Consider the following 12,151-nt stretch of genomic DNA (forward strand, 5'->3'; position numbering starts at 1 on the left):
AAACCAGGCGTTTTTCTCTTGAGCGACAGTTTCCTCCAAAGGAAATATGGAGCTATTTCAAAAGTTATTTTCCTCACAGTGGGTGGCGACTAAAAACAGTTTAGCGTTACGGTAAGTAAATCAACTCAATCCCAAATGACTGTTCTTGATGGATCGTTCCTTCTTGTTTAAGAAGACGAATGGAGAGCGCGTCTCCGGCTTTGGTTTTGATGTGACAGGTTCCAGCTAGGTGCTTAATTGAAGCCGGAGGCGTCGACGAAGACGAGTCAACACGCTGCTAATTGATTTGTCAGACGCGAGGGTGGAACCCACTCGGAATACAGCTGAAATGATCTTAAAACAAAGTTCGCTTCAAGGAAGATGTCCAATTTTTTTTTTTCAAACTGTTTTAAATATCATGCGCATTTATTTATTTATTTTACCTCGAAACTGCCAACGATGACAGATTTGGAGTATTTTTAAACTGAATTAGAGTCTCAAGTCAGGGGAAGATTTATACGGTTGTATTGGTGTATGTGAAGCCATTTTTAATTGTTTCCAGGCTATTTTTCTTTCACACTAAGTGCAAAATAAAATGTTTGCATACTTGTGTTTTTAGTCACCATTTGGTATTCTACTCACTAATCACGTTCCAACAAATGCACGCACGCGTAAATTTTCACCCCCTCCCTTTTGAGCCCGTATCCTCGGCAACAGGCCTCCTCCTCTTTCTTATCCTCCTCGGTGACACACAGAAGTGATTTCAAACTTTTAAATGGTTTCTCTGCGACTTGTATATCCTCTAATTGTTATTCATAGTGCTGTCAGGAGAGCAAGAAGAGCAAAGTAGGAGGAGGAGGAACGGTGGAAGGATGGTCACACAGGCTGATGGATGGACTTGTAGCCATTGACAATATTACAAGTGTCAGCAGTGTGTCCTACCAATAATGCATTTTATTCATAGGCACCTTTTTGGCCACTGAAGGACACCGTACAAATCCATATCGTCATAATAAACACAGAAAACGTATCAATCAAACGGATCAATAAATGCTCCAGGTGTTTAAAAAGTACCGTAATTTCCGGACTATAAGTCGCGTTTTTTTTCATAGTTTGGGTGGGGGTCGACTTATACTCAGGAGCGATTTATATACATATATATGGGTTTTTTTTCACTTTTTTGGGCATTTTATGGCTGGTGCGACTTATACTCCGGTGCGACTTATAGTCCGAAAATTACGGTAGTTGCGGAAGACTTTTTAGTATTTTAGCTTAGCAGTTCAAAACCATGTGTTGGGTTTAAAACTCGTGAGGGAGGGGCTAATATGAAAATTAGAAATGAAAGATTCACCGATCTTATCTGCTTTGTTGGACATTAAAGATTCACAGATCTGATCTGCTTTGTGGGACATTTTTACTGGAGCATGTAATCCAATGCTTGTCTTACATTCATCATAAGCGGACACCCGCAGCGGCTAATAAGGTAGGCGGTAGAGAGCACGCGAGTCGGCCGGACGGCCGGCCGGGGTGCCCGGTCAGCGGCGGACACGATGGCGAGAGGCTAATTGCATCTCAATTATTCATATCAGCGCGCGGCTCTGTGGAGAATTCTGTCACAGCGGCGCGATATGTCTTCATCTAATTAGCAGCAGGAACAGGAACATGAAGCGGAAGAGGCACGAGAGGCAAACAGCAGGAGAGGAAAACAAAAATTAAGTCATTCAATAAATAAGGCGTAGCGGAATAAAGTTAGGCGCAAGTCGGGAAGGCGTCGTCACCAGCTTGCGTTCGGCCCTCCGGCTTCTTGTCGAGCATTTCCTGTGTCCTCAAAGCTTCCCGTGTTTGTGTGCACGCGCGACATTTCTATGTAGGCTACGTCTCGGGTGGCTCGCACAACTTCCTTATTTTTGCTGTGCGCTTCACAAAGAGCCACTGATGTGACATTAGATTTTTTATTTTTTTTTAATTCCAAATTGAGGACACAACGGGGGGATCATTGTCACACCAAACTTGGGGTATATCGTAGCCGGCTTATTTTGATAGCCTACTTTAAAAGTGTAATCATCGCTTAAAATCCAGATTTGAAACTCTAATCCAGGTTTGAAAGACTTGTTTGAAACCATAAAGCAGTCTCGAAACTTGTGTAATATATTAATGGCAAATTCAGAAAGGTCATTTTGCTCCATGGACTCGTCAAGCTTAGATTGTTTGTGTTCAATAGTCATCAATCATTTTCCCAGTGTAAATAACGCATGGAAAATGCTCACCAAAAACATAACTTTGGCCCGGCAGTCACTTTTTATTTCGTAAGTTGACAATATTCGCCCGAGTGCACACACACACACACGCAAACACACACAAAGAGAAAGAAATGCAATCAGAAAAGGTATTTGCTTTGTGTAATTGGGGCAAAGCAGAGTCAGACTGCATTCTCTTTCTTCCTCTACATTCTTCGATTTTCTATAAACCATTTTATTTGTATTACTTTCTCCTTCGCGTCCAGACCGCTTCTCTCGTTTGTTCTTTGGCTTCCGACAAACAATCTCGCGCTAAGCGACATTAGCCTGCGCAATCTCTTTTAAAGTCAAGTTTTATCAATCACATTTTCGATAATCATTTGGAAGTTTCAATGATTTGCATAAGAAGTCCAAATATGTCAGCCGTGTAATGAATTTTTTCTACGATTGCCCCAGATGCTTACAGATGTTCCACCTTTTGAAACCCGAGCGCATGTCGGCTGCGTTTTGGTTGGCGCCGGAGATGAAAGTGCACGCAACACCTGCAGCTTGCGGGGTCACCGGGGAATGCAGGAAAGTAGGTCAGTCTTATTTACTGATTGATTTATTTATGTATCTGGTGTTTGCTGTTTAAAAGCCAAAGTGAAACAGGAAAAAAAAAAAAAGATCCCGTGAAGCTTCTAACGGCAGGGAGAGAAAACAATTAGTGTCATTTAATTAACACCGCTACCTTAGTGTTTAAACCTCCAGGCCCTTGGGCCGCGGGAGACGGCGCTAATTAAAACGTATATCCTTCTTGGCGGCCTAATTAAAACATATAGCGGCCTTCAGTTGTCAGGAATAGCTAATTTTATCCTACATTGCTCTCTCCACTGTTGATTTGTGCTTAATGAGAACATATTAGCTCCTGATGTCTTGGCGGGCTAATTAAAAAAAAAAAGTTTAAAAAAAAGTTTTCAAAAAAAGAAAAATGCACTTTTATCTTCAAGCCTCTTCGGAATACAGCGGAAGCTATTGATACCTTTTTTTGAAACTACGTTTTTCAATTGGTCACACCATCAATGAATAGATGATCAATATGAACTAGTGCTAAAAAGTAGCAAAATAACAGGATAGAAATGGTTAGCTTCCTCAGCCGTTGCCACGGCAACCCTAAATTGCCACTGTGCTTGCGTGGGTGCAAATGTAACTGCATCAAATTGGATCAGGTGAAGCAGCATGTGGCTCATTGGCCATTAGCATGCTTGTAATGTCATATATGACAAGACTATGGACACTAATCTCCCAGTGGCATTCTTAAAAAGAAATAAGTGACACTCGTGGATATCGTAAATGTGTTTGCGAGTGCAGGCGATAGCACGAAGAAGAAGAAACACCTTGAATTATTCAGTGAATTCCAACAGTCAACATCTCGGATGCTAATTCCGCAAGCAACCACCTCCCATTAATCATTTCTGTTTGTTTTTCCGGATGAGGAAATTCATATCCAGCGTATTCCCATTAAACGCCTAAGCATGTGTGATTATCTCCACTCCTGTCCCAATTGGCTGGAGGGCCTCTCCACTCTCTGCTCACCGCTCATCAGCTAATCACGCAACGTAAATCACCCGACGCTAGGCAGCCGTGCCCTAGACGGACCGGGGGGGGCACTGAAGAGATTCATTTAAACGTGTGGAATGTGAAGGTGTTTCTTTGATTCATTTTTTTTTAAGACGATAATTGGACACGACAGAGCAGATAAAAACAAATCGAAATAAAAATGACGACAACTTCTCAGCCGTTTATTAACCACAAATAGAAATGAAGCCTTATCGGAGTCTCATTTGGAGAACAGAATGTATGCCTCTGTCGGATAAATACCAGACTTGCCACAAAAATGTCACACTGCTTAAAAAATGGATCCGTTTTCGAATTAATGATCTCGGCCGGTCGGTGGACAGTTTACAGGCCGCACTGACTCAGCATGTTCCATTTCCGCTCAACTTTTAATTCAATTACAAAACTAATCAAAAAGGGCCCTAAAAAAAAATTGTTTTCATCCGAGGCGACAACGTAGCCTTTTTGTGTAAAGGTCGAGCTGGCCGAGGGCGCTAATTAGCACGCGCGCTCTTCCCTAAAAACAGGCGGATGCTAACGAGGTTAACGAGAAGTCGGCGGGCAAATGTGAGCGACAGCGAGGTCTTTTTTGATACCTACGAGCTGAACGTGCTACGGCCGCAAGCCGTAACGTCGCTCATAATAAGTGCATGTTAATAAAAGCCAGTCCAGCCAGAACATGTGATTGTCGATTCATCACGCATGTTTTATTTCCCCAAGCTGGAAATCCATCATCCGCATGATTGTCATTCATCGAGCCATCGCCGAACCTTCATTTAGCTCTGTGCTGTCTTTTTAATATCTGACTCTTGTTTGCATATGTAATGCCATCTAAGCTCATTGTGTCGTTTCAGATTAATTTCGGGAGGGTCCGAGATGCTGCTTGAATTAAAAGTGAAGCAGATAAAGAGGCAGGGAAATAAAGCAAACAACACAGAGCAGAGAGGAGGAGGAGGAGAGGAGGAGAGTATTATCACAAAAGTGTTTAAGGCGCTTGCAGGCGCCACCATACAAGAAGAAAAATTAAAGACAGCCAACATGGCAAGGCATCAAAAGCAGCTTGTTTGTTTTTTTTTGCACAAATCTTGGACACACTCTGACTTGAGTACAAAAATCTGATACTGAGAGAGAATAATTGCCCAGTTCCCTTTTGTTTTTGTGTTCACGCTTGATTGAAAGCAAGTCAATAGCTGCTAGCAGCACTTTAAACAAGTGAAGGCAGAGCTGAGCAAAATCAAGCAAGAAAGAATTAAATATCGCACTAATGTCAAGTAGTGTACATTCTATTTGATATAGTTGGAAATGTAATGCCGGTGAATTATTCCATCCAATTAGAAATTCTTATCTTGAAAGGTATTCATTAATTTACGACTTGTGTTTTTCATGATACAAAGAATATTCTGTATGATGACATGATTTTGTAAATTGAATGATTTAATTCTTTCAATAATTGAACTTTCCAATGGAGTGTAATGGTTATTGTTTATAATAAAATAATTGAAATAAATTGATTCGCCCTGGGTGAGGTTCAGAACCTTAATCGGCTTTCACGGCATTCTCAGAGAAGACGCAAGAGAGATCAGAGTGTCATACATCAGGTTAAAAACAAGGTTAGCGCTGAAGGAGAACATCTTTCTCCATGCGCCATTACGCGCCCAAAGCGGCCTTGCTGAAGGAAACATGGCGGCCGATCAATTCGACACGTGTTGTCCGCGCGCGCCGTTGTGCTTACGTGCCGCCGTGTTATTGATTAACGACGCGAGGGCGCTATTTTTAAACACGGCGAAATGAGAACGACAAGCTGGGGATGTGAAGGAGAAAAAAAAAAAACGAATGCACGTCACCGTAAACATGGCGGCTCATGATTTAGTAATGACGGCAAATTGAATCGGAAGGACGCGGAGAAGATTACGCTTGGAGGGGAGGAGCGCGTGTGTGCGCGAGTTGGGCCCATTTGCGCTAATGCGTTTAGAACCATTAGCCGGAAAAATCATCCATCACCGACAACCTATGCAAAATTAACATCGGGGCGTGTGCGAGTGTGTTGTTTTTTGTGTGCTTTTCTGGGTGTGTGTCCCCTTGAAACCCTACCTCTTAGTTTGAAACCCTACTTTGACACCCTAAAATCTTCGTTTGAAACCATACTTGAACTTTAACCCTAACTGTCCGTTTTAATACGCCATCCTATCCATCCATTAACCAAAAGGAGGTTATTTTCTCCAGACTTGGTGTCTTTTCCACAACGTTGGAAACAAAGCCTTGCTCAACAACATCATCACTTTTCTTTTGGGTTTGCTTGTTGTGTTGCTCTGCGGTGGCAACTGGTTGGGGGGAAAAAGAAAATATTAGCTCCTGGCAGCTAAGACAACTTGCTAATGAAAAGAGCAGCCACAAAAGAGACCAAAAAGAATGTTCTCAAATGCTAATGTGGCCTCACAGCACATATGTCTGAGTCTGGCCCGTGATTGTAATTAGGGTTGCAAGATGTCCCCCTTTTCTTGTCAGGGTTAAAATGATTTGTCCATTGGCAAATGTGCTCATTTGCTAGCGTTGGAAGGCGTCCATCTGTGGATAATTAGACGCCTCACATTCCCATCACGGGGAAAATCCTTGTGTAATAGGACACAAGAAGAGACGCGAAGAGAGATGACTCACTTTGCCTGTGTGTGTAAATTGTGCGAGTTTAATCGACCTTCTCTTCATGGTTTAACCTCGTCGATTGGGTCGAATGGATTATTTGTGATGTTTCATGTTGAAAACAAAATAAAGTCAACATTTATGACATCATTACAAGATGTGAGCGCATCAATGGGTAAAAGCTGGAGGAGCAAAAGAGAACATTAGTGAAGAAGTCTTTTGAATGATTTGAAAATCCAACCGGGGGAGGGCTTGAAATGTTCAATTAAAAACCTATCCCTGGCTTGAAACTCTTATTTCGAACCTTAATTTGACCAGCTAACCCAGAATTGAAAATGTCACGGCTTGAAATGCTACTTTAAAACCCCAAACGAGGTTCAAAAGCCTAATTGGACACGAACCAAGGTTTGCAACGGCAAATCGAAACCGTGACGCTAAACGGTGCCTCGTTCCGAGTATTTTCCGAACGAAAAAACATCGCCCCCCTGTGGAGACATTTATCCAACTGTTGACCCATCCCACTGATAAGACTCATCTTTATTCAGATAAGCTCTCAAGCGCCACCAGGTGATTTCTCGCCACTCCAACCGGAATTGCGGCAACGGAAAAAACACCTCGCTGAAAAAGAGCCCTCATTACACCAACCTTGCGACAGAAAGAAAGAAAAAAGAAGAGAAAGAAAAAAGGGGGGCCAAATGACTTGGTTTGACTTCCTGCGTGGAGTGAAGAGCTCTTGACTGGAGTGTGCGTACGTGCCTCGGCATGCTAATCTACTCACGATACATTTTGTTATCTGCAGCACAAACACGGCTCCATCCATTACTTTGGATTATTTTACATTTGCGTCACGTCTAATGGAGGCGCTTCATCATGTGCAAAGTTAGAAGAAAGACATTCCGCAAAGATGTCCTCCGTCGTTAAAGGAGCCCAACGCGGTTATTGAATAAACTTGAACCTTGATGTACTTTTACGGTTAAATTGGATTCATTTGACATGAGACGGATATAAAAATACAGACAACAGAAATTTGGTTTTCGTTGCTAAATCCGTTCTAGAAAGTCTGACTGAAACTTTATAGTACAGAATCCAAAGCTCCATTTCGCATAGGAGATAAGGTAAATCCAATTAATCTGTTCCAGACACCCACAAATATTATCCCCCAAAAATCTTCACATACTTATATTATGACATATGCTTGCTAAACACAACTTAAGAAACTGGCATACACGCTAAAATACTTATTACAACAGATAAATATTATTCTTACCCCAGCACAAATGGTTGAAAACATTTTTCAAAATGCTGTCCCTCTTTCTCTAAAACGTTATGAACACATCTTGAAAAGCGCTCTACTTGATTAATTTAGTCGCGACAATCATTAAGTGGATATTCTTGGAACATACCAATTGTGAAAAATGAAAGGTTAATGAAACGTGTCATTGTAGAGTAATATGAAAAAAAATGGCTGCCCTCTTAACCCTCATTTTAGCGTCCATGTAATTCGACAAATTAAACGCCTCCACACATCACACTCGAGGTAGTGGAGGAATAGTTAGTTCCAAACTAGTCATTAAAATAAAGACCGCATTCCGTCTGTATTTTTGCTCATCACTGTATTGACTCAATTTGGCTCCTGAAAGATGAAGAAGGACAAACTAAAGTGTCACCACCCACTGATTTCTTAGCCGCCACCACCCCCTCGACCTCTTCCGCCTCTCCAGATAATAAGGCTCCACACTGGGCTCATTACTTCCTCAAAGGAGGTCGGCGTGCAAACGCACAGTTTGCCTTTGATTCCTGCTGGCGCAACAAGAGGAAGGAAAATAGGACGTTTTATTCTCCGTTTGCTGCCCGTCTCGTCAATATTAGCGTTGGAACTGACAGCCGAAAACTTACGGAACGAGTAGAAGACAAAATACACAAATTTCACACGACGGACGTATAAATGAAGAAAATGTCGAAAGAGGACGAGGACAAATTTAAGCAGAGCAGAATGCTTTACTATTGAGCAGATGGTGGGAAGTAAAATCCAAATTTGTCATGACTGGACTTTTTGAATTTCAGACGACTTTAGAAGAAGTTATTCAAATTTCAGGGTGAAAGTTAGGCAATCGTTACGGCCGTCAAGAATGGTGAACGGCGAGTCAAAGAGTATCCAAGAGATGACGTCTTTTAAAACTATACTGGGGGACGTCGTTAGAGGGGCCGGCCCGTTCCATCCCGAGCTATTATTGCACATGGGCGAGATTGATGGCACGGGGAGAGCTTCCGTCTTTTTCGTGGCATGCCTGCCTGCTTGCCTGCTTGCCGCTTCCAAATTACAGCTGAGGTAAAGCAAAGGCAATGGGGTCAGCGTGTAATCTGCTCCCGCGTAATCACGCTCATGAATAATAGAATGACGGCAGCGGCGGCGGCGGCAGCGGTCGGGTAATCATAATGCAAACGCGCTGATAGCTACTTGGATGGTGATCAATTACAAGCAGCAGACAGCAAAGACACAACAAACGTTATTTTCCAAAGGTAAGTCACACATATGCGAGTCTTAACCTTTCTCCAAAAGTTACTGCGGCGCAAAACTATCGAGTTCCTCGAATCACAGTGATGTTTATTTGCACTCCAAAACATCCCTAAAAGCTGCCAATCATGCTTTTGAAAGCTTATCCTCGTCAAAATGGCCACCGAAGGCCTTCACCGGTGCATTACTCTATTTTTGGCGGTTATAAAAAGCTCATCATCAAGTGTAACAATCAGCAAAGTGCTTGAGGAGAAACACATCGAGTGTGACTGCAGAGCCTGCGCATGATGGCGCCTGTGAGGGAAAAGTTCTCAAGGACGGCCTGAGCGCCAACAAGCCAAGCCTCCCTCCCACTCTCCATTGCTCTCCGAGAGAAAGAATTGCTGCAATAACCCGGAGCGCCATTAAGCAGAGGAAAAAAACAAGTAAAACACAACTAAAGGGCTCCCCGGGGTCCCCTTTCTACTCTCGATTTGTACAAAGCTGATGCATCAAAGCCCAATCATACGGACGGACGGAGCAACAAGTCGGACAAAAGCAAATCAGTCACTATGAGGCAAACAAAAAAGTCCCCGCCATGACAAGAGAGTTAATTAAGAACTCATGCTACATCACGTAGATCGGCGGTGTCAAACTCAGGCCCGCGGGTCAAATTTGGCCCACAGTGTAATTAGATTTGGCCCGCAAAGAAAAATTGTGCATCAACTTTGTGTCAATACTAAAATTGGAAAAAAATAGAGATGTTGCTAGCATTTTTTTATTACCATTCATCTTTTAAAAATGTGAAGTTTTTACTCATCTCTGTTTTCAAAACTAGTTATTCATCAGTTTGTTGTGTAGCCTATACTCTATATACCGTAATTTTCGGACTATAAGTCACACCAGCCATAAAATGCCCAAAAATGTGGAAAATAACATATATATGTATATAAGTCGCTCCTGAGTATAAGTAGCCCCCCCACCCAAACGATGAAAAAAAACCCAACTTCTATTGATTGACTTCAATCAATTCTAGGATTGGTTCCGCCATTTTGTTTTGAAGGAGATGGATTGAGGTCATCTAGGGGAGTCAAAGGTAAGCAAGCAACTGGAAGGTGAAAGGAACTTGGCAGGAGGAGCGGGTCTCTCCGGGTCAAAGTTGACGTGGAGATGAATACCATGAATACAGATCTCAAACAGTGATCAAGAAGTCAGACGTGCACGTTAATTAGGGCGGAATGGAGGGCACGGCGCACCACAACCACCGATGGCGTCCACCTCCGCGTCTCCAGACGTACGACGAGGAGAGGCTGGTAATTCAGCAGGTGAGAGCGGGGGCTAATGGAATCCCCAGCAGGAAATGAAGCCTTTGGAAAGCCAGCGACAGCATGAGTGACAGCTACATTAGAGCGGACGACGAGCCGAGCCGAGAGGCAAGAGGAGATGAAATGAGATGAGGGATGGACACGCAAGACAGATAGAAGAGAGAAGTAGACAGCAGGAGATAGATGCCTTCACCAACTTCTCAACTTTCAATCCAAATTCTATAGCCTTGATATATGTCCCCATTCAAGAATCTGAAAACAACCAAATCAATTGTCACTAAAATTAGCAATTTGATGCCAAACAACCTGTTGTGCTAAGCCATGTTTCAAAGCCACAGGAAGGTAGAATTCCGTGTGATCCGTGACTGGGGAGGAAAAAAAAAAAAAAGTGATTCTCCGGTGTACACTATTACTGCGGTGACACGCTTGGCCTGCACCAGATGGAGGGAGCATGACAGTCGCTCGCAAGTCGGTTGTCGCCCTGATTGGGCCTTGATTGTTTGATCTCCACAACATGACAGCCAAAGCCAGGAGATTGTAATTCCGCCTCTGAGAAAACACTGCTTTTGGAGAATAATGTGGTCGGATTAATCGTTATCCTCTAAAAGTGATGGATTTTATTTGTAGCTTTAACAGGATCGGCAAAGCCGGTGCAAAAAAAAAATAATCCTGATGTTTATCACCTACTAGCAACTTAATCTTCAGACACTCATTGTATTCCATTCTAAACTGCATTTTTTTTTTTTAAATATATTTTAAGGGACATATTTTATAAAAAATATTATTTTTTTCATCTGCCTGTTAATTTGGTGTTGTTTTACTCTCCCTCGCCGATTTAAAATATAAACTAGCATTTTCTCATCCTGCTGCTTTCAGCCCAAATTAGGAGAAGCGAGCCAACCAAATTGAACAAACTTGACCTGAATGCGCGAGAAAAAAAATCGGAATCCTCGTCACGTTCCGTTCGACATCACAAGAATCGGTCTTGATTCAGGCGGGATGTTTTATCACGCCGCGTTTGTTTGCCGAGCAGAAGCTTCATGTGCATTGTAATCGTGTGCAGAAGGTAGAGCGGGTAACCTGACACCGCAGATGTGTCACTAAACAGTTTGGGCGTCAGGGAAATCGAAAATAAAAAAAAAAATGGGTGGAAAAGAGCAAGCACAAATCTAGTGATAGGAATGGCCAAAATTTGAGGCGCACGCATACCGTACCAGTAATTGAGACAGTTTGAGCATTTTCATAAGTTTACAAAGGCTAAACTATAAAAAAAAGAATAATGGAGAGCAACAGTCGCCGATACACACGCAAAATGAATGGCATCACTCTCATGGAAGGACAGACAGACAGATCTCGATACCGTTGTGCTTGAGGAACTAAGTTGAAAGGAGCTATTTCGGCCATAGCCTTGTCTAATAGAAAAAGTGCTTTGGCGCCATCTTGTGGCATGTGTAGGCAATCACGAATCTTTTGGAGACTTCAGTCCACCTCTCAAACCGCGCTCATCAAATATAAGCATTGTCATCTTTGGAAAGGCAGACTTCTCTCTCCGAGTCCGAACGCGCATTTCCTTCTGCTACGACTTTGATGTTTGTTGTTTTCAATTACAGCCGTTGCCATTTTTCTATCTTGGGCTCGTCTCGAAACTCAACTTCCTCTTTGTGAAGATTACACACGTCGTCTGTTTGCCGTCTGCGCTGAGCTTATTCCAAACGTAAACATCGTTTTATCAGAGCTCGCCGCCTCCTCCTCCGTCTTCCTCACGCTTTGGTAAATACGACTTTGAGGTTAGACGAGCCGCCGTTGTTCTTCCTCACCTCGGGGTTGTCAAATGTTCACTTTTATTATTTTACTTGGTGCTTGTTCTCCCCTCATATTGAAAA

The sequence above is a fragment of the Syngnathus typhle genome, linkage group LG8 (genome assembly GCF_033458585.1).
Source record: "Syngnathus typhle isolate RoL2023-S1 ecotype Sweden linkage group LG8, RoL_Styp_1.0, whole genome shotgun sequence".
In the NCBI taxonomy this organism is placed as follows: Eukaryota; Metazoa; Chordata; class Actinopteri; order Syngnathiformes; family Syngnathidae; genus Syngnathus; species Syngnathus typhle.